This window comes from Elaeis guineensis, chromosome 3 (genome assembly GCF_000442705.2).
Source record: "Elaeis guineensis isolate ETL-2024a chromosome 3, EG11, whole genome shotgun sequence".
Lineage (NCBI taxonomy): Eukaryota > Viridiplantae > Streptophyta > Magnoliopsida > Arecales > Arecaceae > Elaeis > Elaeis guineensis.
Window position 1 is genome coordinate 7,416,513 of NC_025995.2, and position 27,923 is coordinate 7,444,435.

Genomic DNA, 27,923 nt, shown 5'->3' on the forward strand with positions numbered 1-27,923 from the left:
ATGCAAGTAATCTAGCTCGATGCATCAATATCAAAGATTGCAGGTTCTATGGGCTAAAGAATCATGATTGCCATATCTTCATGTAACGATTACTCCCATTGGCTTGGCATGCATGATCTCCTTTCCAACCCCATATGGAGTACTTTGACCAAACTTAGTTTTTTCTTCAGAGATATTTATACTATCGAATTATCCATAGATCATATTTTCAGTCTTGAGACTAGCAGTGTAGAGATTAAATATAAGTTGGAGAAGATATTCTTTCCTAATTTCTTCGACTCCATGGAGCACCTCGTGATTCATTTGCAATATGAAGCTAGAGTCAGAAGACTAGTATAGTATAGGTAGACGTATCCATTTGAAAGATACATTTACAGTCTCAAGAAGAAAGTAAAAAACAAGTTTAGAGTCAAAGATTCTATTATGGAGACTTATATAATTGAAAAAAAATTTAATTTGAGCCGATACTACTTTAACCCTAGTGTATAGATAAAGCTAAATCAAGTGGGTCGAAATAATGATGGTGGTGGCGAGGGATCAAAGGCAGAGATCTCAATATTTGTTTATCCCGCTCATGAATTTGGGCACGAGGTTCGTTGGATATTAACTAATATTGAAATTTGACAGGTAGAGATATATGTTTTGCTAAACTGTAAGAAGGTCGACCCATATATTGAGAAAGTATCCATCACAATCTCAACTTTTTAATCAATTATTATCCTATACTTATCTTATGTATGTATAGAAAATATAATGAGATGCTGAGATGGAACAATCTGAGAATAAGCGAGGAACCAATTTCTACTCAGTGCTCACAAAACTTTGCAAATTGATTTTATCAATTGGTAAGAGATCAATGTCATTTCATTTATTTTAATTTCTCCTAATTTATTCTTTTATAATATATAGGTCATGCAAAGAGATGAATCTATATCTAAGAAGCTAAAACTATTAGATTACAGGCCACAAAATACATAACATATTATAATGGCTGTAACGTAAATAGTTTTAAATTTCACATCCAGTAATATGGACATTATAATAGTATAATGAATAGTGGTATGTATATAAAAGATAGCTCGTGGAAAGAGGCAGAGAGTGACTACTATGAAATCTTTGAAGAAGTGATCAAGTTGACCTACCTTAAAGGTAATAGTATTATTCTATTTAAGTGTCGATGATTTGATAACGATAATTGTATGAAGGTTGATCCATGATACAGGCTTATTGAAATCAAACATGGATCAAAAGCATATATCAACGACCCTTTCGTGCTAGCTTAACAAGTTGTTCAAGTGTATTTTACTCTTTTTCCATCAAGAGAGAGAGAGGAAGAAAAGATTGGTGGGCTATATATAAAACTAAGTCTTAAGACATTCATTATGAACTCGAAGAAGAAGAAGAGCCCTATTTATCAGAATACTTTCAAAAGGATGAAATATTAGGAGTTCATCAGCCTTTAATAGATGTAGAGTAGGATGCTCCAGGAATTTTCCTACATGATGGCCAACATGAGGATGTAGATTACACTGAGTTTATTTTAAAGGACAATCCTATCGAAGAAGATGAAGAAGAGGAAGAAGTGGAAGAAGAGGAGAAAGAGGAAGAATCTGAAGAAGAATTTGAAGGATAACAAATATCTGAAGAGACGGATGAGTAGTCGACCCCAAAAAAGAAAGAGTCAACCCCAAGGATAAAGAAGTCAACTCTGGCATGCTAGAGAAGACTAACATGCAGCAGAAGTTAACCCCAGGATAGATAGAGTCAACTCTTGAATAGATGGAGTTGACCCCAGGGTAGATGGAGCCATTTTTGTCTTTGTCGTGTGCTTATTTTATTTACTTTCCATACTTATCTTGTATCATTTTAATTATTATATTGTTTGCCATAATTATATAACTAATTTATAAATCTATTTATTTTTACTTTTAGAGATTACAGGATTACTACTCTTAGAGGATAGAGCTGTGCTAGCCGAGGATAGAGCTCCAAAGGAGAGATCTCTCGTGTGGCCAGCTCATATGGTTTTGCGGCACCCACACCACGGGATAAACTCTAACACTTTAAAAATTCTCTATTAGGTTATTTTATCTTTTTTATCTAATATAATATTTTTTATGATTTTTTGCTACTCTCAGGTTCAGATTATGTGGGGTCACCAATTACCCCACAGTCACACGGAGCAGTGGCCAGCTCTCAACCTCAGTGCCATGGTAAAGGACTTGCTCGGCTCGTAGTACCTCTAGCTCAACTAGAGGATAGAGAGGTCATACACATTCACAGCCATTCATAAGTACTAGATTTTTGAAGAATATGTTTAAAAATTTTTAACTATTTTAGAATCAATATTTATTATTCAAAATTTATTTTGTAGGATATTTAGGAGGCCTGGGGTGTCTCATGTAGTTACTAGAATCATCCAATGATTGATGCTAGGACTGATGAATGAGTTCTCCAGTTGGCCGTCTTGGGCTCGTGATGTTGTACGGGTGACATTCGTAATAAGTCAAAGATGTTTAATTTTTAAATTCATGATATATTTATATTTTATTTATTAATACATGCTATCTTTTATTTGCAGTCATCTATCGATTCGAGACTCCTCAGAATGAGGAGGCCGACTGTCAAACCTTCAAGAAGGTCACCACATGTAGGCTATAGGATGGGTTGTACCATCTCAAGCAATTCATCATTGAGTTCTACAGGTCTAAGTCACCATCAGACTGAAAATCTTTCATGGATCACTGGATGCAGTGGATGTATGGAAGGCCTTCTGTGACTAGTGGAGCTGATTAATCACCAATGACTTCGTTGGCACACATATTATGGCTGATAGATTGATAAAAATTCTAAACTTATATCAATCTCATATTTAGTTGATCATACATTTGTTGTTATTAACTTAATTTTATTATTTATTATAGACATGGCAGCTGCAGTTGTGGGAGGCTATACACCAGTGTAGGAAGACCGATGATTACTTAGATTTTAGATCCAGATAGATCACGGTAACTTAAAAGATTATTTATTAAATTTTACTATAAGAAAACTAACTATTAGCGATGGCTATTTGTTATCACTAATACTCATTTTGCCATCGCTAAAAAATTGATGAAAATATCTTAGTCGCTAATTATCATTATTAGTGATGATAATTTTGTCATCACTAATAATGATACTTAGCGATTGCATTAGTGACGGCATACCCTATCGCTAATACCATCACTAATAATTTTTTATTTTTTAATTAAGATTTTAAAAAACTATTAGCAATGGCTAATGTCATCGCTCATAATTTTTTTTTCAAAATTTATTATTAAATATTTTATAATCTATTTTATAATTATTTTTTAAAATTTACTATAAATAAAATAATAATTATTTAACATAATTATAAATAAAAAATTAATTATATTATATTAAAAATATTAATTTTATAATTTTATAAATCTACTTTACAAGTTTAAAAATTATATACATATAAAAAAAATTATATAAGATCCTCCTCGTCGTCCTCATCTTTCTCATGCTCTTGTACGTCCTCTCCAGTAGTTGATGGATGAGAGCTGGATATCTCCGTATCATATAACGAAAAAAATAAAATATTATTATTAAGTTTTGATACGAAAGTATATATATCAATACAGAAATATATATTTGGATATACTACTTCGATTCTCAAATAGATTATTCTTATATATTTTATTCGATGATACAGAGCTATAGATACTTCCGATCCATCATTTGGATGGTTAGATTAAATTTTTACCTCCAAGATCTTCTTCCCGATCTCAAGCTTAAACATATGACGTTTCTAAATATAAAATTTTAAAACAAGTAAAAAAAGTTATTAATAAGCTTACTTGCTGTGATAGCTGTGACAATGAGTCCAACTGATCATGCAGATATGGATCTAAAAGAATCTCAATGACCATATCGCGGATGGCATCTCGAAAGCTTTGAGGTCACAGACGGCATCCCAGTTGCCGTCATTAATCCCATCGCTAATGCCATCACTAATAATTTTTTATTTTTTTAAAAATCATAATTAAATTTTTTAAAATCTATTTTAATCATAGTATAAATAATTATATTTTTAAAATCTATTATAAATAAAATAATTATTATTTACCATAATTATAAATATAAAATTAATTATATTATATTAAAAATATAAATTGGAGTCAATCCTAAGATTGGGGTCGACACTAGCTCATTGGCATGAAAATGGCACATAGAGCGGACACCCCATGGGATGTCCCCTGTGCTAGGAGAGACCCATAGGTCGACCTCTATTGAACAGAAAGCACAGACAAAAAGTTGATTTTTTGGAAATCCAAGAGTCAACCCCTAAAGAATTGGAGTCAATCCTAGAGCAGATGGAGTCAACCCCAAGAAAAATGGAGCCAACTCCAAGCACGAGACAGGCTATAACTTTTTCCTTATTGCTTTAATATCTTAATTTTACTGTAGCTTATTGCATTCACCTCACAACCACACTAAGATTAAGTTAATTCAAAACACATACTTGTTAAGAGTTTAAATTTGGTTAAAATCTTATAAGAACCTAATTTATCCTCTCTCTTGGATGGCTATCTCTGGACAATAATATATCGATACGGAGACGTATATTTCGATATACTACTCTGATCCTCGAATAGACGTATACTTAGATTGAATTTTTATCTCTTAGATCTCTTTCTTAGATTCAAGCTTAAACATGTGAAGCTTTTAAAAATAGATATTTAAAATAAATTAAAAAAATTATTAATAGACTTACCTCCTCATCCTCTGCCATCATCCTCCATATCTTTCTTCTGCTCCTGTATGTCCTCTTCAACAGCTGGTGGATGAGAGCTAGATGTTTTAGGATCCTGTAACAAAAAAAATAAAATATTATTAATAAATTTTAATACAAAAGTATATATATTGATATGGAGATGTATATTTTGATATACTACTTTGATTCTCAAATAGATTATTCTTATATATTTCATTCGATGATATAAAGCTATAGACACCTCCGACTGATCGTTTGGATGATTAGATTGAATTTTTATCTCTTAGATCCTATTTTTGAATTATTAATAAGTTTTGATATGAAAGCATATACGTGGATACGAAGATATATATTTCGATATACTTCTCCGATTCTTGAACAGATTATTTCTACATATTTCATTCGATAATATGGAGCTATAGATACCCTCGATTCATCGTTTGGATGGTTAGATTGAATTTATACCTCCTAGATCCTATTTTTGAATTATTAATAAGTTTTGATATGAAAGCATATATGTAGATACAGAGGCATAAATTTCGATATATTATTTCAATTCTCGAACAGATTGTTCCTACATGCTCCATTCGATAATACAAAGTTATAGACACCTCCGACCTATCATTTTGATGGTTATATTGAATTGTTACCTCCTAGATTCTATTCTCAAATTTTTAAATGATATCATATGCATTTTAATGTCTTCTTAATTTAGCATGATCAGAACAACCTGTCATGCATACATCAATATACTCTATAATGATATTTAAGGTACCTTCTGAACTTGATTTTTCTATTTTCTATATTTTATCTGATTTGAACATCTTTTTTTTTTCTTGTCTATTCCTTTTTCTAGTTGAGATTTTAGAACTTAAAGCAAACTCTACAAAGCTATTGAAACAGCTGAAAAGAAAACTTCATCTACTCGATCTACATTGAAAGAAAACCGACTTTTGACACTAAACCTTGGATATTTAGGTAATGTTGTTAAAATGGGGTAGAATGAACAACCTAGATGCATTAGGCCATAACAGTGGTATTTTTTTTTGTCACCATGTGGTGCTCAAGCATACAAGAGATGCCAACACAAACAATAGTTCTGTCTTTTTTTACTGTGTGCATGTGGGTCAGGCAGGGGGAAGGAGGGGTGGAGTGGCATATGGATGTAGCACCTCCATGAGCGAGCATCTTAACAAATTGAAATCTAAAAAATAGGTACAAAAAAAATATACTAAAAAACTATGTATGGGCATGCTATCAAGATAATAAAATAGCACTGACTGACATAAACCAATTAGAATGATTATAAAAACTATAACATAGTTTCAACATATAAAAATGAAACAAACAAATCATTAGATGCTAGCATTAACAAAGATGAAGATTTTAATGACTTGCTAGCTTATGCATGCTTTTGATGCAATAAATAAAAAATAAAAAAATAAAACATATATACAAATTGATGCTCAACACATCATAACTAATTGTTTCACATCATTCAATGTTAATGCCTAAAATTAATGAAACATGAAGTTAACATGAATATCTGAGGAGTAAAGTTTATCCTTTTCGAGATCATCAGGATCGGCATGGACAACAATAGCCCTTTCAATAATGGAATTTGGTCCATTGAGAAGAATCTGCAAAAGAGAATAAACATGAAAGAGTTTAAAAGATAAAAAGAAAAATATCTCATTAAAAACATATTAAACATAAGAAAAAAGTAAATAACCTGCTTGTCAATAATGCTAAAATTAACAGTTCTTGAAAAATCAAACCAAAATCACATAAACATCTAGTATTCCAGTAACCAACTATGCATAATGCTTCAGTAAACCTATTCAAGCATAAGTAAAACACCACTTCTAATATCAAGTTGTCATTTTTAAATGTTATGAAAATAATAATGCAGCACTATAAAGTGAAAATGACAAATAGATCATACCATCTTCGCCAGCAGTCACATTTTCAAGATCACCAATATGACGGTTCTCATCTTTAGGTGCCCCATATTTTTTTCTAGGTGGATTAAAATGTGGTCTTGCATTTGAAAAGAATATTAGAATAATCCACAAATTAAGCACTTCAATCACAGACAATATTGAATCTCAAAACAAGAGCTCGCTACCAATAGACATGCAACCATTGGTGGTGTCACCAAAAGCGAACGTGGAATCCATGAAGCCCTTGCTTGAAACTAGAGATGTTTGCAATTACCTTAGTTGGATCACGATCGGGGCTCAGAGAGACGGAAGGTGATCGGGGGCTCGGGGAGGCAGGAGGCAATTGAGATCGAACTCGCAGTCGGGGGCTCGGGGAGGTGGGAGATGGTCGGAGGCTTAGAGAGGCAGCCGGGGCCTTGGGAGATGGGAGGTGGCCGGTGTCTCACGGTCGGAGGCTCAGAGAGGTGGGAGGTGGGAGGGGGCTTATGGCTAGGGGCTTTGAGAGGTGAGAGGTGGCCGAAGGCTCTGGGATGTGGGAGGCAATCGGGTGCTCACAGTCGGGGGCTCGTGGTCGGGGGCCCGGGAAGCGACGAGGTGGGAGGCGGTCGGTGGCTCGAGGATGCGGGAGGGGGCTCATGGCTGGGGGCTCAAAGAGGCAGGAGGCAGCTAGGAGATCACGATCGGGGGCTCAGAGAGGCAGGAGGCGGTCGGGGGCTCAGGGAGGCGAGAGATGGCCGAGGACTTGGGGAGACGACCGGGTGCTCAGGGATGCTGGATCCGATGATGCAGCGAGGGAAAATGGAGATTGGAGGACCGAAGGAGGGGGAAAGAGGGGGGTGGCGGGGGGACCGAAGGTGGGGGAAAGAGGGGGTGGGGGAAAAGGAGGGCACGCGAGCACGTGGGGGAAAACAAAGGCACATGGGGGAAGGAAAAAAAATAAAATTACTTATTAGCCACAGCAAGTCATCGTCACTAATATTATACCCACCATCGCTAATAAGTTTAATAAATATTTTTTTTTTGTGATGGCTAATTCTATCACTAATAGTGCCATTGCTAATAAGCATGTGCCGTCGCTAATACTTTTTTCACTGTCACTAGTAAGTTTAATAAATATTTTTTTTTCGATGGCTAATTCCATCGCTGATAGTGTCGTCGCTAATGAGTATTAGTGATGGCACATATCGTCGCTAATACTTTTTTTTCCATCACTAATAAGTTTAATAAATAATTTTTTTATAATGGTTTATTTTTTTATTGCAATTGGTGGTCGGTAAAAACTATTGTTAGCGACGGCAAAGTTGCCGTCGCTAATAGCCATCACTAAAATTATTTTTCTTGTAATATTTTTATATATGCTGATATGTATGATAACACTAATGAATTTCTAAGTAGTATAGACAAATTACGTAGAGTGTGTTATAGTGCAGCATGGTGAGGACCCATCCTCTTAATCCCTTCTTGACCTCAAAGGATGCTCAGGACCACTAGAGGGGTGAGTAGGAGTCGAGTCATAGGGTTCGGACATAGCTTCAACCCTCCAGTAACTTGTTGGTCTTCGACGTCATCCTTTCAGGCCTCGATGATCCAAATGTGGGGTGATGCACATATCGAGGAGGTCGTGCAGAGATTTTTTTGCCAGTGACCTCAGAGCTTTCGAGACGCCGTCCGCCATATGGTTGTTAAAATTTTTCAAGACTCATATCTGCACGATCAGCTGAGCTCGTTGTTACAGCCATCATAGCAGATAAATTAAGTAGTATTAATAATTTTTTTTACTTATTTTAAATTTTTATATTTAGAAGCTTTATATAGTTAAGCTTGAATCAAAGGAAGGAGATTTGGGGGTCAAAAGTCAATCTATCCATTCGATGAATAGAATGAAGGTACAGATATGTCTGTATCATTGAATGAAATATATAAAAATAATTCATTCGAAAATTGAAGGAGTATATCAAAATATACCCCTCCATGCTGATTTAGGCTTAAGATGGGAGGAAAGGGTACCCAAAGGATCAAAATTTAATCTAACCATCTGATGGATAGATCGAAGGTGTCTATAGCTCTGTATCATCGAATGAAATATGTAGAAGTAATCCATTCAAGAATTGAAGGAGTATATCGAAATATATCCTTCTATACTGGTTTAGGCTTCAAGTGAAAGGGAGAGAGTATCCAGGGGATCAAAATTCAATTTAACTATCTAATGGAGTACTGACTGGGGATGTTATAGTTCTATATCATCAAATAGAATATGTAAGAATAATCTATTTGAGAATTGAAGAAGTATATCAAAATATATCCTTCTATATCAGCTTAGGCTTAAGATGCATCAATTACTTTAGTTTTACAGTTTTAATTAATTTAGTTCTAAAGTTATTAATAATATATTTTTTTTATTATAGGATGTTGGGATATCCGACTCTCATCTATCTACTGCTGTAGGGGATGTACAAAAGCAGCAGGAGGATCTTTATTGATTTTTTTTTAGTTTTGATGTAATATATTTGATATTTGAGTAGTTTTATTTATACAATTTAATTTTGATGTATTATATAATATTAGTTTTTTATTTATGATGGTGATAGTTAATTGTTAGTTGTTATAATGTTCATAAATATATGTTGCTTGTTAATTTAGTTATAAAAGATTTTAGTAAATATAATTTTTTGTTAATTAAATTATAATAGATTTTAATAAATATAATTATTATTTTTTTAAAAAAAAATTATTATTAGCGATGGCTGTTGCGACGATAAAGTCATCACTAAAGGACTATTAGCGACAGCTTATTAGAAATAGAGAAAACCATTGCTAATATTTTTTTAATTTTTTTAATTTAAATTCAAAAAAATATTATAAGTGATAGAAAGCCATCGCTAATTACTGTCGCTACTACTTGTTACTAGCAACAGTATTTTTGTCGTTGCTAATATGCACCTTCAGCATTGAACTTTTTTTCGATGACTTTTCAGCGACAGCTTATGTCACTAATACCATTAGTGATGATATGTTTGTTATTAGCGATGGCATCTAACCGTCGCTAATAATCAATTTTCTTATAGTACATCACCATCACCAATCCTCTGGCCATGAGTCGCTAGCCCATTTTCTCCCCTTTGGCCAAACAAGGGAAGAAGAAAAGAAAAGAAAAAAAAGAAGAAGAAAGAAAGGAAAAATAAAGAAGAAAGAAAAGAGAGAGAAGTGTCTCTCTCTCCTATCTCTCATGTCTTTCTCTACCCTCTCCTTCTCTCTCCTAAAAAAGAAGAAAGAAAATAAAAAAAATAAAAAGACCAATTCTCTCTCTCCACTTTCTCTCTCTATTTTCTCTCCCTTCATCCACTTTCTCTCTCCAAGAAGACCTATAGATCCTATATCGAGTCATGCCTTCTAGGGATTTATGTTGACCATGACAAAAAAACTCTGAACCACTTTAGTGCTAAGATGGTCTATCAGACCAATCATCTAATCAATGATCTCTTTTTATTATTTAATTTTATTAAATTAATTTAAAAAAATAATTATGATTTAATATTTTAAATAGGATTAGATGATTCTTCTAACGAACTTTGAAGATTTAGGGCAAACAAAATAAGTGGATCTTATGCTCCTTATTTATCTTTAAATTATCATATTTTTTATGCAAATGATCTATTATTGATAAAATCATATTTTTCATAAAATAAACGATCATCAGATATGGATGATATTATGCAATTTTTCAGGATGTAGAGACCTTGAGAATACCAGCAAACTTCTCACAAAGAAGACGACACTAAGATTTTGCTTGAGAAGGGAGCGCCTCCTTTATTTTCTTTCTTTCTCTGTGGACAATCTCTCTTCATGTGGCTTAACTGCCACACATGTAGCACCAAACCTCCCTGATACTCTTTGAAAAAATCTACCTCCCCACTGCCTCACATCTATCCTTGCCCCTCCTAGACCTTTCACCGACCACCATAGCATCCTGGGGAACCTCCGTACTATCTCTCACTATCTGCCCCATCTGCTCGTTCATCCGAAGGACTGACACTATCTCCTCATAGATTAGGGTCTCCTTTCCGTACGATGGAGTCATCACCAATGGATCGTAGCTCTCGGGTAGCAAGCATAGCAACATTAGGAACTTGTCCTCCTCCATAGCCAAATCCGTACTCAGCTGGTCTAATCACTGAATATGTCCCAGTACATCTCCACCTTCTTCCATCTGAAGGTTGTAGAGTTGTTTCTTTAGCATAAGCTTGTTGCACATATTCCTTATCTGGTACAGGGAGTGCAACCTTGATCAAAAATCTTTGAGTGTCTTCTCTTCCAAAATGCCATATAGCTTTGAGTCCACCAAACATCACCTGATCAGTGAACAGGTCCTCTTCTCCAAAGAATTTCAAGCCCAATTTATCATCTCCTCTGCCTTTTTCTCCAAAGCTAGATCCAGCTCCTGCTGAACCAACAGATCCTCAACCTTTGTCCTCTACATCAAGAAGTTTTTTTTCTGTCAAACTTCTCAAAGTCAATCTTCAATCTACTACTTATGATGTCTCAAACCACAACCACAAACAACACAGATCTATTTGAGAAAAAATAACTTTGATAGGAAAACTTTGCTAATCTGAAGATCTTCAACTCTGATCATCAACTCCTGGCATCTCCTACCTTCTCCATGCTTAACTTTGCTTTGATACCAATTGTTGTGTAATTTTCTAGGATGTGGAGACCTTGAGAACATTAGCAAACTTCTCACAAAAGAGATGGCATTAGGATTTTGCTTGAGAAGGGAGTACCTCCCTCCTTTTCTTCTTTGGAGGTGGCGGCTAGAGTTTGTTGCCCCTCCTATATGGCATGCAACCAGAGAGAAGAGAGAGATGAGGGTTTCAGGAGAAAAACATTCAATTCATTCTTTTTGTAGCAAGTTACATATGTATAGCCTATACAATGGATCAAAATCCAAACCTAAAAAACTTCTTAGACTAATCCAAATGCACTTATCCAAACCCATATATACCTATGGTCTAATCATGCACTTACCCCTTGAGTTAGTCCCCTTAAGGCCCATCAAATTAGGCCTTAAGATCTTAGGATCAAAAATTGATCCCAGACCCAAATAAAAATTCCATGCATCTGTTCCCCCAGTTTGAGTTGGCTCGATTAGAGCTCCAGTGGACTCTCCTACGCTCAAGCTGGCTCAATCAAACCTCAAGTTGTCTAGAACGTCGTGTCACTAGTGTGCTATGAAATGCTGCTCTCTATCTGATATCCGAGCCGGCTCTCTCAGAGCTTGAGCCGGCTCAATCTGATCCGAGTCAACTCCTCTATTGGCAAAAGTCCTTCGCTTGGTTTTTTGCTCCACCTTGTGTTTCACATATTCAGAGCTCCAACCAAGCTCCTTGAAGTCCTCATCACTGAACCTCAAAATTATGAAAACTATACACCACCTCCACTTTAGGACCACTCCTGTCCTACCCTATGATCGCACCCATCATAGTGTATCTGGAGCCTATCGAACTGACTCCACCTATGGTCACCTTCAAGGCTATGGGGGCACCACAAATCCCTATATAAGAAGAGGCAAAGAAAAGAAGAATAATTATCTTAAAATCAATGGCAAATGAAGATGATAAAGTTATACATCAGAGGAATCCAACAATGATGATGAAATGGACATAATTACAAGAAGATTCAAAAGATTCATGAGAAGAAAATGATTTGGCCTAAGAAGAAAGGGTATACTAAAGAGAAAGGAAGCAAAGAAAAAGAAAAGAAGAAAGAAAAGAAAAAGGAGCAACTGACACTATGTTATGAATGTAAGAGACCTGGACATTTTAGAGTTGATTGCCCCTTTCTCAAAAAGAGCTCTAGAAAATTTAAAAAGAAAGCAATAATGATCACTTGGAGCAATAATGAAGATTCTAGCTCCGAAGGAGAAGAAGAAAAAGAAGAAAAAGCAATCTTTTACCTTATGGCACATGAGGATGAGGTAAATATTAATAATTCTAATGACATACCTTTGAAGGGCTGCATGATGCCTTTTACTAGCTACTTGATGATTTTAAAAGGTTATCTTTTAAAAATTAAAAACTTAAAAAGCCAAATCATTCTTTGATTGAAGAAAAAGAGAACTTTCAGAAAGAAAATGAAAGTCTTTTGGAGAAACAAAATGATTTGATTAAGAAGAATGAATGCCTTCAAAAATATGAACTTTTATAAAAATATTATTTCAACTATTATACCATTAGAACTTTTATATATGAATTTGTTTGAGCCTATCAAGACTATTAGTCTTAGTGGCAAATGTATTGATTTTGTTATTATTGATGATTTTTCTTGATACACTTGAATTTTATTCCTTGCGCACAACGATGAAGCATTTAAAATGTTTGTAAAATTGTTTAAAAAAATCATTGGTGAAAAAGATTAAAATATTTTGAAAATGAAAAGTGATCATAGTATAGAATTTGAAAATCATGCTTTTGAAAAATTTTAATCTGAAAATGGAGTTGATCATAACTTTTCAGCACCTAGAATACCTCAATAAAATAAGATAGTAGAAAAAAAAAATAAAACTTTTCAAGAGATGCCACGGATCATGCTTTGTGAAAGCAACCTTTCAAAGTATTTTTAGATGAAAACTAATAATTACTGCATGCTATGTGCTTAATCGATTATCAATAAACTAAATTTAAAGAAAGCCCTCTATAAGCTTCACAAAGGAAAGTAATCAAATATTTCTTATTTCAAGCTTTTTCGTTGTCGGTATTTTACTTTGATAAATGGTAAGGATAAACTAGATAATTTGATGCTAAATCAGATGAAGATATTTTTTTTCATTACTCATTATCTAGCAAAGCTTATAGAGTATTTAATAAAAAAATACTAATTATAGAAGAGTCAATTCATATTGTATTTAATGAAACTAACATTTTCAAATCAAGAAAAATAAAAGTAGATGATAATACAAGTACTCTTGAAAAGAAGATGAAACAAATGTCACTAGAAGACATTTTTTCTCAAGACCTAGAAGAAAAAGAGAAAAAATAAGAAGATGCGAGTAAAGAAATGCATGAGCCACTATCCACTACTCAATAAGATACACATGACTTACCAAAGGAATGGACGTATGCTCCTAATCATCCTAAATAACTTATTATGAGTAATCCATCTCAAGGCATTAGGACTAGAGATCAATTAGTAAAGTATTAAATCATTTTGCATTCGTTTCTCATGTTGAACCTAAAATTATTTATGAAGCCAAAAATGATGCTAATTAAATAATGGTCATGCAAGATGAACTAAATCAATTTGAAAGAAATAATATTTAAAATTTAGTTAAATAATCTAAAAACTATCCTGTTATTGATACAAAATGGGTTTTTCAAAATAAATTAGATGAGCAAGACAATATAATTAGAAACAAGGCTAGATTGATTACAATAAGATTACAATTAAGAAGAAAAAATTGATTTTGATGAAATTTTTGCACTAGTTGCTAGATTTGAAGCTATTAGATTACTTTTAATTTTTATATATTTTATGGATTTTAAATTTTTTCAAATAGATATAAAAAGTACATTATTAAATGGATACATTATGGAAGAAGTTTATGTAGAATAATCTTTAGATTTTAAAAATCATAAATTTTTTAATCATGTTTTCAAATTGAACAAAGCTTTATATAATTTAAAACAAGCTCCATAAGTATGGTATGATTGCTTAAATGAATTTACACTTGAAAATAATTTTAAAAGAGAAAATATAGATACAACTCTTTTTATTAAAATAAAATGATGTAATTTTTTAATTATTTAAATTTATATTGATGATATAATATTCGATGCTACTAATGAGCTTCTATATGAAGAAATTGTAAAGCTAATATAGGATGAGTTGAGATGAGTATAATAGGATAATTGATCTTCTTTCTTAGACTCCAAATGGAGCAATCAAATGAGTGGATCTTCAAAACCAAAATAAATATACAAAAAAGATTTTAAGAAAATTTGTTATGGTGAATGTGAGAGGCATTGGCATCCTTATGAGCTCAAATTGCAAGCTTAATCAAGATGTAAAAGATAAAGTAATGGATCCAAAGCTTTATAGAGATATAATCTGATCACTATGTTACTTAACACTAAGTAGATCGATATTATGTTCAATATTTGCATGTGTGCATATTATCAATTTAATACTAAAGAATCAAATGTAATTCTTGTTAAAAGAATGTTGGCTATATTCCAACACACATCCTTTAGAGTTCCATGTGGGATTTATATGGCTGGTGCTGTGGCAACAATTCTCGAAAGGTCAACCCCTTATGGGGGGATCGGCTTGTCCTTAGGTTGGAGGATTAAAGAGAGATTGACCACTCCACCTGCTACTAAGATTGATCTATCTTGAAGCAGATCGACTTCAGTATGAAGCCCCTTTGGTCCGCCCGCAGCACGTATAGATGCGAGATTCTGTGTCTAGTGGATAAAAGCTAATAAACCCTACCTTCTATTAAAAATTTTTGTTTTAGAAGTTTAATTAAGAGCTACGGTCCTAACACATGGTATCAGAGTGAGCTTACAGGTTTGAGTCTCGTTCGGCCTTTGGATAGTCACTAGGAGGGGGATTGTTGACTATATTCTAATGCACACCTTTTGAAGTCCCATAAAGAATTTATGTGGCTGGTGATGTGGCTATCAGGACTAGCAGCATCCTGGTATTACCTAACTCTGATACCAACTATTGAAGGACCACCTTCACCCGTTTGGACCTAAGAAAACCTTCGATGGATCTTTCTTAAAGACAGCAACCATCAAGCCTTAGATCAGAGCTTGATCCCTGATATCACACGGTCCCTTCTAGGAAAGGGGGGTGTGCATGATGCCCTTGGGGCAACGTGCAAAACCTGAGGGAGAGAAGGAGAGAAAGAGACGGCTAGAATTTTTAGGAGAAAAAGCTCTTCTTTTGATTTTCTTATCCCTTGCTATTACAAGACCTGTATATATACTAATACAATGGGTCAAATAACTCAAGCTCAAAAAACTTCTTAGCTAACCCATACATGAAAGCACTCACCGAGCTTAAGTACACCCATGTCTCACATGCTCTCATTTTTTGGACTTAATCCTAGTCCAAACCCTTGGTTAGCCTCCTTAAGACCTCTCAAATCAGGCCTTAAGACCCTTAGGATCAAACCCAATCCTAATCCAAAACAGAAAACCCACACAGGTCTGCCTGTGTGATTGAGCTAGCTCAGTCTGAGACTGAGCCAACTTAGTTACTGTGACTGAGTCAACTTAGTCGAAAATTGAGTCAGCTCAATTACTGTGCCAGCCTCAGGCTCCCGAAATCTATTTTTTTGTTTGGCCCTTCCTCTGAGATATGGTCGATCCAGTCTCAATTTGAGTCGATCCAAATCCCTAAAACTACTTCTCTGCAGTCTTCAGTCTTGGCTCTGATTTCTTGCTCTATCTTATGTCTTCAAGTCTTCGGAGCACCAACCAAGCCCCTCATGGTCCTCAACACCTAAATCTCAAGCCCATTGATGCCTCCACCCTAGGACCACTTCTGTCCTAGCCCTAGGACAACACCTGTCCTAGTCTCTCAGAGCCAACATCCTAACTCCTCCTATGGCCTCCCAAGGTTTGGGGGCACCACACAAACTCTGACAATCTCCACCTTGGTGCCCCCAAGTCTGGGCACATCTGGCAATATTCTCTTGTACGATTCCACTATCGCTATATATCCTGACTGCCCCTTATACAAACATCCTTGTTATTGCCAACCTTCTTCAGCTTTTGAGCGCTCTCTTGGAGGCCTTTAGGATGACTGCCTCTACCGCGAAAGATTCTTGCTTGCTTTGTGGCACCATCTAGAAGTTTGTTGCAGGTTTCCTTCTGCTTGGTAGCTGCATTACTTGTTCCCTTGGACTTTCCTAGAGAGACTACAGCATTCCTATGCCGGCACTCGCTGCAACTGAAGCTCCACCTAACACGATCTCCTCAGAGCCATGCCTCTCCATCTCTACATTCTGCTCCATCTGGCTTTGGGCAGCTCTGGTGTTGGTGCTGGGATATCGCTCCTCCTCTTACATCCTTTCGCTCTGAACACATGCCAAAATCTCTCTCCAACTATGAAGCCACCTCTGCTCGATGCTCCACTTGAAACTGAAGTCCTTTTAATATATGCCATAGAAGTCGACTCTGTACATGAGTCATCCGAGGCCAACCATCTAATGCTGTCCTGCTGGAACTGTTGTTGCACCTCGATCACCATCGCTATCTTTTCGGACTCTTCATACTCTGTGGATCCCTCTGAAACCATTTCGGACCCTCTGCACCCTACAAGCTCCTCCAAAACTAACAAGAGCTCATCCAACTCTTTTGAATCAGTGACTAAATCTTAAAAATCTGAGTCTTTCCTTTCTGCACCTACACCAATCATCGCTTCAACTTCTCTTGGAGGGTTTGTAGCTCTCCTATCCTGGACCCACCTATCTCTTTCGAGACTCTCCTCAGCCTCCTCATAGGTATCCAAATCCACTCTCACTGCAAACTACCCATCTAACATGGTTTCCCTAGAGCTCGATCCACAATGCCCATAATTCTACATAGATCCATGCAATGCATCACCATCGCTGGTGCTAGAATCAGACACCTATCCCTGTACCCCTCGGCTCTGAACCTATGCCAAACCATCCTCCACCTGAATGATGACTCCACCTAGAGCTTCTAAAGAAAATAGACTCTGAATCAAGATCAGCTTCTCAACACAACCTTATTGAGCCTCCTATTGAACCTCCACTATCGTTGCTGTCGTTACGAACCCTTTGCACTCTACAGACCCCTCCAAAACTCTCAAAAGAAACTCACCATCCTTTGAACTAGCAGTGATGCATCGAGAATCAAATCCTATTCTTCATTCACCCTCAAGGCTCCTGACCGGTCGAACCACTGAATGTACCCTAACTATTTTCCTAGCCTTCCCACATCCGAATGCTGAATAGTTGCTTCTTCAGCCCCACTTCGACAACAATCCCTTGAGTGATCTCTTTTCCAACATGCCAAACCTGCCCCTTACTGCCCATCTTCATTAGAGAACATCATCACCTAACCATCACACCCTTCGATCTTTCTTTCTGCAAGGCTGGATCCAATTGAAGTTAGCCCAAAAAATCTACGACCCAAACTTTCTACCTCGAAAAGCTTTCCTTCCCATCAAGCCTCTCAACCTCCACCTTCAATTTACTGATCCTGATTGGCCAAACCACAACAAAAATAAAGATAGATCTGAGGCATACCATGGAATAAATCTATAGATTTTTGATTCATCCCTTGTGATTTCTCCCTCATTTCCATGTATCACCAGGCTCTGATACCAATTGTTAGGACTAACAGTACTCTGATATCACCTAACTCTGATACCAACTATTAAAGGACTGCATTCACTGCATGGATCTTAGAAAAACTTCGATGGATCCTTCTCAAGGACAACATGCCATCAAGCCCTATATCCGTGCTTGATCCCTGATACCACATGCCCTCCTTCTAGGGAAGGGGGCGTGCATGATGCCCTTGGGGTGATGTGCAAAACCTGGGAGAGTAAAGGAGAGAAAGTGACGATGAGGATTTTTAAGAGAAAAAAGCTCTTCTTTTGATTTTCTTATCCCTTGGTATTACAAGACCTGTATATGTACTAATGTAATGGGTCAAATAACTCGAGCCTAAAAACCTCACTAGGCTAACCCATATATGAAAGTACTCACCGAGCTCATGTACACCCTTGTCTCACATACTCTCATCTTTTAGATTTAATTCTAGTCCAAACTCTTGGTTAGCTCCCTTAAGACATCTCAAACTAGGCCTTAAGACCCCTAGGATCAACCTGATCCTAGCCCCAAACAGAAAATTCACACAGCTCTACCCACGTAACTAAGCTAGCTCAGTTACTATGACTAAATCGGCTCAGTCTAAAATTAAGTCAGCTCAATTACTATGCCAGTCTTAGGTTCCTAAAACCTGTCTTTCTATTTGACCCTTTCTCTAAGATATGGTTGACCTAGTCTCAATTTGAGTCGACCTAGACCCTTGAAACTACTTCTCTATAGTCTTCAACTTTGGCTCTGATTTTTTGCTCCACCTTGTGTCCCCAAGTCTCCAAAGTACCAACCAAGTCCCTCAAGATCCTCACCACCTAGACCTCAAGCACGTAGATGCCTCCACTCTAGGACCACTTCTATCCTAATCCTAGGACCACACCTGTCCTATTCTCTCAGAGCCAACACCCTGACTCCTCCTGTGGCCTCCCAAGGCTTAAGATCACCATGCCAACTCCTACAGTAGCAATAATTCTCGGAGGGTCAATACCTTTATGTAGGGATTGGCTCATCTCTAGATTGATGGATTAAAGCAAGACAGACTGCTTCACCTGCTGCTAGGGTCAATCTAGCTTGAAGTAGATCGACTCTAGTGCGAAGCCCCTTAGGTCCGCATGTAGTACGTATAAATACGGCGTTCTATCCCTAATGGATAAAGGCTAATAAACCCCACCTTCTATCAGGATTTTTTTTTTTAGAAAGTTGGTTTGGGGCTATGGTCCTAATAAGAATTTTTAGATATTTGATTGATACTCAAAATGTTGGATTATGGTTTTCAAAATATTTTTCTTTGGATTTGATTGGTTACTCTAATGCCGATCTTATTAGATGTAGATTAGATAGAAAAACTATAAGTGGTACTTCTCAATTTCTAGGAGTTAATTTGATCCCATAGTTTAGCATAAAATTTAGTAGCTTTATCTGATGGAAGCCAAATAAATTGCTGTTAGACATTGTTGTATTCAACTCTTATAGATCAAACAATAATTAGAAGATTTTGATATTTTCTGTAGCAAAATTTTTATTAGATTTAATAATACCAGTGCTATTAATCTAACTAAAAATTTAATTCAATATTGAAGATCAAAGCATAAAAAAATTAGGCATCATTTTGTTAGAGATTATGTACAAAATAATAAAGTTATGCTTGAATTTTTATAATTAGATTACTGATATTTTCACTTAACCGTTAAGTGAAGAATGATATTGCATGATTAGAAAAGATTAGGCCTTTATGATCCTTATGGTAGATTTGCTTAATTCTATTCAAATTAATTTTATAAATGATTAATTCATTAAATTCATGCTTATTTGGATATGTATTTGAATATGTAATGATTGATTTTGATATATATTAAATATGACTTGATTGATTGCATCATTTTTGGAAAGCCTATTTCTGAAACTTCTTTTGTACTAGACTGAGTCGGCTAATCTAAAATTCTTGTCAATCCATCATTAGTTGACTAATTCAAAAAATTATAGTCGACCCATGCTAAGCTGACTAACCTATAAACTGAGTCAACTCAGATGTTAAGATCTGATTTTTTAATAAAAAGCCGTAGGAACCACTCTCACTTTTTCACTTTCATTTCCTTAGCCATCCCTTTGCAGAAACCCTACCCTACCAAATAGTTCCTTCTTTGTCATTTTTCTTGGATTTGTGGTGATTTTTAGAAGTTCAAATGGCACCCAACAAGCAATTAGCCTATCGAATGAAATGCTTATGCCAACACCCTCCATCGCAAAGACGTTCTCATGGACCTCAAGTGGAAGAGAGATGGATGAAGCTTTGGATGGATCCAAAGGTTAAGGCGAGCAATAGAAGAGATGTTCTCCAAGCTTCTCGACATGTTACTTCATCTCATCCACCTTTAAAACTTGTAGTGCACAAATAAAAACTTTAGTGTGAAGTGGTGACTGGATAAAGTATGCAAATAAGATGATGCTAAGCAGGAAAATAAAAGAAAAGAGCAATGCACTAGTAAACAAATAAATTTATAGGGGTTTGGTACCAAACTCGGCATCTACATCTACTCTCCAGGCAATCTCTTATGAATTTTGACTATAATCCTCTAAATTATAGTCCAATTATTTTCTCTAGATTACAATCAAACCTAGTTGGTTTTTTCTAGAATCACTAATCAAAATCTTTCCTAAACCACTTCTAGGCTTATACATAATTCAATTCAAGGCTTGGATTAGCCTATCTTCAAGTTCAATCCCAATTAAAACTTATAACAACAAAAAATTTGAAGTATAAGGAATAACACAAATAAAGGTCCTTTTAGAGCAAAGAAAAACTCAATAAAGCTCTAGTTGAGATGGTGAGAAAGCTTTACAATAAATACATCCTTTGTTCTTCTGAAAATCACTTGAATGCTCAAGAAATATGTGGTTGGAAATTTAATCATCTTTTTTGAAAGCTCACTAAATGCTCAAAGAAGTTTTTGCTTAATTTCTAGCCTTTGTTTTGCTTTCTTTTGCCTTCTATATGTTTCTTTTCTTTCATTAATGCCTTTGGTGCCCATATATCCTTGTTGGTATATCCAAAAATGGATTTCTAGCTATTGAGAGCCGAAAACTAACCATTAGAGGATTTCTATGCAAAGCTATAATGTCTAAAAAACTAGCCATTGAAACTGTTAGTCGTAGTTGAGTCGATTTGAATCAGGTCAAAAGTCGACTGGAGATGTCTTCGAATCAACTAGAGGTCTTCAAGGGTCGATCTAAGAATCGATCTCAAAAATTATGCTCTCTATCTTCCTGAGAGAGTTGACTCGAGGCTTGTGTAATCTGATATTTACATATTATAGTCGACTCTTCAAGGCTTGGAGTCGGCTCTTGACCATCTTCATTTGGTTTTTCATGGTGTGGCCTTCTTCATTCTTGCTTCTTTTGGATGTTTAAGATGGCAATCAAGAGATTCTTTGAGATATTGCTTTAGCTTCCTGAAATCTTTTATTGAGAACTTCAATAACTCATTAGTATCTAAATATATATTCAAATATTTTATTTTCATCAAAATCAATTCTAGAGCCAATATAAAGCTACTTGATCAAATTGACCTCTGACTGTCAATTAGTGCACCGACCTCTACTTTAGTTTTTGTCAGATACTAATAGATTTGATCATCGTTGATCTTTGTTGAACTATCTATTTTCTATTATAATCATGATCGGATAAAATTTTCTTCATTGGATCGATTGGGACGTTAGGTGATATTGCTTTGCAAACTATAGGAGGGTATGGAATATTTTAATTTTTATTCTAAAAATATTGATGGTTAAATTTTGATTAAAATATATTTTAAATAATAGGTTCTAAAGGATCTCCTTAAGATTAATTGAATCTGTCAATTTAGTGTTCTGTGAGATAAATAATGAACCATCTTTTCAAGAAATTTTATTTAAATAATTTTATTTTGAAAGTAAATAATTAGTCTTTATTTTATGTATAATTTATGAAATTATATTTGAATGGAAAACTATTTGCAAATTTGAAATTATTTTTTGGAAAATTGTGATTCATTAATTTGTTGTGAAATATGCATATTGTTGATCAAAATTATGACATATATATTATCTTTCACAAGTATTTTTGTATACTTTGGATTTTAGCTTTTAGCCTAACTATGTTCAGTAAATTCTGCTAATGGGGTTTATGCATTGGTGTTCAGTCGATTCTACCAATGAAGGTTATGCATTGGTATTCAGTGGATCTTGTCAATGAAAATTCTATATTAGTATTCGATGGACCCTATCAATGGGGCTTATACATTGGTATTCAGTGGATCCGACTAATTAGGGTTCTGCATTGATAATCAGTGGATCTTGCTAATAAGAGTTCATTCATAATCAGTGGACTATATCAATAGGTGTTATACATTGGTACTTTTTTTATTATTAAACTTTGACTCCACCATAAGATATAAATATGGTCATAGTCAAAGGCTATTGAGTTATATATGATTTGTCTCAAATTAGATTTATGATTATATATATATGTGAATATTTGAAAGGATTTGATTCTCATAAACTAGCATGCAATATATTCCTATGTTTATTCATGGCATCTGGTTTTGAATATCATATCTTATGATAATATCAGAAATATCAAGATATTCATTACTTATCTGGTTGTCGAGCTCATTATCTCTTCTTTCTTTTTATATTCAGATTTTTAATCATGGACATGAGTACTGTTTTGAGAGTGAGTTTAGAGATAAGAGTTGATAGTATCAATCGAGTGTAGACATAGATTTATTATTATGTTTTACAGGATTATTATCTGAGGTTTAATTGATGTAAGATCATTGGAATATCATTGAAAATTTTGTAAAAAATTAAAGTTGATTTTAGTTAGTTAAATTTTAGATTTAATTTATTATTAATTCTACTATGATACATTGAGATCATATTTGTAATGCCTTGTATGCTTATAGAGAGAATTCACTTTGAGTATGCGGTGGTTACTATGACCCCTAGGCTCGCAATCTCGATTCGGGGCATGACCAAATTATTATGAAAATGTTTATATACAAAAGCAATAGAAGTGCCATCCTACACTCATATTAAGCATTTAGAATGAAAATCCAAGGTTTAAAATGCCAAAAATCAACACCATATCAACCAAAAGTGGGAAGCGCACACATTATCGAACATTAACCCCTAGAAGGTTTCAATAAGTATGCATAGATGCATCTCAATCAAACTGCCGTGCATGTCATTTTTCAGCCTCCAAATGCTGATAGGATTTTCAATAGGGTTTCTTGTTTAAATTCATATTTTGCCAAGAATTAACGTAGAAGTATCAAGCTAAGAGTCTGTGGTCATTAAAATGAGAAATATCACATAATTGTAGATAATTTGTGACCTGCAATACATTTAAAGGATATGTGCTAAAATTAGCAATTGAAATGCAACCTATTTCAAAGTTGTTCAGTTATCTAACATTATACCTATATTTTCAACATGTTAATTTGTTTTATCTGGACCTGGTGTGAGATTAAATCTGGCTCCAAAGAGAGCCAGGTATCTTTCTTTTATATTTTCTTTCATTCTTTTCACCACAATCTGTATTTTGTTTTTTTTTCTTCTTTGTTCCCTTCATAGCTAGTTCTGTTTTTCCTGTTTTATTCCTAGTATTGATCCCTAGTTGCATTAATTATTATCTAAACATTTTATAGCTACAGACCTCACTTCTCAAACCACTCATTCAATGCCCTTGAATCCTTTCGTACGCTTGTTCTAGATCTCCATTCACTAGTTAAACCCTAGTTTCATAATCTCTAGGTTTTTCATCACATCTATTATCAATTTGGTGTTGGATCAAACTATTACAGCTCAGATTAATTTATTAAAAACTCACGCCTAAACTTGAATTTCCATCAAACTATAGGTTTCACCATTGCTTCCCTAGTCCTTACAGACCCCTTCCATATATTGCCATACATCAGTTAATAAAAAAATTATAATAATGCTACATATTTCAAAGATTCTGTTTTGATGTTGGAAGAAATTAAAGACAACATCTATTGCTGATACATCAGAAGAAGGCTGTTTAGAAGCTGTATTTCAGTTGGGAAAAGTGTACTTCATGATCATCCATTTGAAGAATAAGCTGGCAAGCAAGATCCATAAAACTTTGAAAAAGTTGTCACCTCAAAAGAAATACATGTTGATAATATTTTTGTCATTTTTTTGGTAAAATGGATGCATTAAATTAAACTGAATATGAATGAATACATCACTCAGAATCAGAAAAACAAATACTGAAAAGCTAAACAAGAAGACCAGCCATAGAAACTCATAATATTGATCCTGTATGGTTAGCTAGATAAGATGCTATCCAACCAGAAACACTATTAGCTTGTCTATAAACATGCGAGACATCAAGAGCAATCAAAGAGCACACCATTATCCAATATTTCTATGATCATGGATATAGATTACTGCCAGCAAGAGATGGACCAGAAAGTCATCTAACAACCATCATAGAATCCCCTTGCAGGCAAAGTTGTGATGCTTGCAATATGTATATAGCATAATTCAAACCTTCCTATGTAGCTTGTAACTTTGCCATGGGAACTGTGGTATTAGAAATCCCAATATCACTTGTTGCAATAAATATACTAATAATACTTCTGATAATAAAACTAGATCCCATTAGAATAACCTTGATCCCGCAGACTACTATCAAAATTGATCATAAGGAAATAGGGGGTGGCGGTTCTCAAGAAAAATACATTAGTTGAGAAAGCACAGGACCTATAAAAGGAGAGTCACAGATTGCCCCTGTTGTCAAAGATCCCTTTGTATTGGCCAGCTAAAGGAATTTATGAAGCTTTAAGAAAAAATAATCTAGAACTCTATGCTGAACCTTGAAAAATATGATCACTCCTTGCCAACCACATATTATAGGCAATATAACAACCCAAACTAGGTTCTGGCTTTTTAATGTTTAGTGAAAAAATTCTCTTTAATAATTGTAGAAATTCATCAAGTGTTTGAGATAAAAGAATAGGTAAATGCTCAATGAAGCTTGTCTACGTACCTAAGATGCAACTTTACAATGAAGTATAACATGAGATAAATTCTTCCATGTTCGAGCAAATATTGCAATAATTTGAGATATGAAAACTACACTAAGATAATATAGCCCTACATGGTAACCAATGCTATACTAATTTCTACATAAATAAAACAACTCTAGGATGAACCTTTAATCTCCAAACCCAAGTAAAATTTAGAACTTGTTGGGTTTTGATAAAAAATATGGTAAAGATCAGAAGCTTTCAACATTAGTCCAAACGATGGACCCCAACTCAACCTGTCTCTAATCTCACTATGCGGTATGGTCATAGGCAAAACTCTACCCTCTAATATTTTGAAAGCTTGTGCAGGAATAGGTTGATTTCACTTTGTTTCTTCAGATATGATAAAATCTTTAGCAATAGTACCTTCAATTGCGGAAATATCGAACCAAGTCGGCTATCAAGCTAGAGGTAGAAAGAACAACCTTGGATCCTTAAGCATGTTTATAGATGCACCATCCACCATCCCCTACACACCATTTAATTTTAGAATAAATAACTTGAGCATGGGAACAAATTTTCTTCCACGCTGGAGAAGCACTATTTGGACACATTGGAAAAGATGCAAGTGACTAGGAATCATACTTCACCCTCATAAATAAACTCCAAAAGCCATCTTGCCACAAAAGATATCTCACAACATGCTTAGCTATAAGAGCATCACTTCTAGTTACCAAAGAGAAAATACCCAAGCCACCATCCTGAGTAGATTGACAAACATGATCCTAAGAAACTAGATGCATCCTTCTAGAGTTAGCAGTTAAGCCCTAAAAAATTTCTGATAATATTTTCCAACTTCAAAAGCACCCCTTGTGGAATAATAATATAAGAAAGCAAATAAACAAGAAACATAGAAAGGACCAACTTAATAAGAATCACTTTACCCATCATAGATAGAGCCGTCCTCTTCCAACTATCCAACTAATTTAAAAAATTTTGCATAATCTCATTACAATCAAATGAAGACAACCTCTTATCAGAGATAAGAATGCCAAAATATTGCCATGTACCATCACATTCTTTAATATGTAAGTGATTTTTGATATGCTAGCTGATAAGAGTATCAACTTTTGGGCTAAATTTAACTATAGATTTTCCAAACTTTAGCTATCTATAAATTGCATAATAATTCCATAGAATAGCCAATAAAGTTCTTGCATTATATAGAGTATCCCTAGCAAACAAATACAATTATCCACAAACAAAAGATGAGATATAAATAGTTTTACCTTACAAGGCCGATACACAAATAATGAATTATTTAATTTCTACCATCACCTTGAGCATTCTCAAATGTGCGCATCTCCATAAATAATAAATAAAAGGACAATCTTATTGCATGCCAATAGAAGAATGGTAAGAAGTAGAAGAAGTTTCATTGACCAAAATTGCAAAAGGAAATTCAATGCACCCCCTAATCTAGTTAATTATGCAAGCAGCTTGAAAACCTAACCGATGAAGAAAAAAAAAATAGAAGATCCCATCAATATCATATGATCTCTTCAAGAGCTATATAATTATGTCTAACTGGAGCTCACCATAAATTATTAATAGTTTCCTATGCCAGGAGAACATTATCAGAAATACTTCTACTTTTAATAAAAACACCATATTCTTGACTTATTGATGGATGTCAAGATTTATTTTTATCAAGCATAGTCAAGTTCGATAGGATCACACCCCAAGGGAGTATCGTCCCCAATTACCCATTAAACATAATCATTGCAAATTTGACGTAAAGGAACTCAAAGCAAACCCAAGACCATAGCTACAAATATTGTGGGTGAGAAACACATAATTCATGTTGTCACAAGCAATAGGTTACTCTACAAAAGGGAAAGGAAAGAAATTATGAGATAAACTGCATTTATAATGGATTTCATCCACAACAAACTATCTTGAATTTATTTTTACATATTAGATTACCAAGTGGATATAATACAAAATTATCTTTTCTTGATGAAAATAACCTCACTTATATTTTATTAAAATTATATTAATTATATTATATAATTCATACTAATTATTTTAATATATTAAACATATATTGATATATTAATTATTAATATTCAGAAATAATAATAAATTTAATATATGAATATATATTGACATATTATTTACTAATAAATTATTGACAAATATTTATTAATTATTAATAAGTCCAATATATGATTTATTGATAATTAATATATTTATTTATAGACCAAAACATACTAAAATTTATTTATCATGATAAATATATATTTAAATATACATATAATTAATTTAAAAATATTTATTAACTCAAGTAAATATATTTTAATATTCAACATAGACAAACATTAATAGCATTTTTATAAGTAGGCTATCAATGGCTAATAAATGGACTAAGAAAAAAATATTATTACTTAAATTTTTCATTCAAGGATATTGTTGAAAATTTGATAATATTTCATATCTAATTATCTCTGACCAAACATGGTAATCCTTTTTAGGTGCTATTTTTTAGAGTAATTTTCTATCAACAAAATATGATAAATTTACTTTCTTCTGCAATTATTTTTTGAGATAAATAATTTTAGAAATCATCCCCAACCAAACCAAGAATAGGAATAGTCCCCAACCAAACCAACCGGAGAAGCCGTCAAAGCTTCACCCTTTGGTCATCATCTATCAACCCACTATTGTTGTCATTGCTGCCCCTCTTATATTAATGAAGCAAGTTGCTCCTCATTTTACAAAAAAAAGAAAAAGAAAAATCCCACTATT

The 27,923-nt window shown here is 34.3% G+C and overlaps 1 protein-coding gene across 4 annotated transcripts in view; it reads right to left on the reverse strand.

The window, feature by feature from the left end:
* Window positions 1-5,696: 5,696 nt before the first annotated feature.
* Window positions 5,697-27,923, reverse strand: part of LOC105042316 (uncharacterized) — a 54,311-nt gene continuing 32,084 nt past the window's right edge. Inside the window, exon 5 of one of the 4 annotated variants that reach the window (XR_012139621.1) lies at window positions 5,697-6,420. The gene's annotated coding sequence lies outside the window, so the exon portion shown is untranslated. Of the gene's footprint in view, window positions 6,421-23,367; window positions 24,203-27,923 lie in introns of those variants that run through there. The other 3 variants (XR_012139618.1, XR_012139620.1, XR_012139617.1) reach the window with 3 other exon arrangements.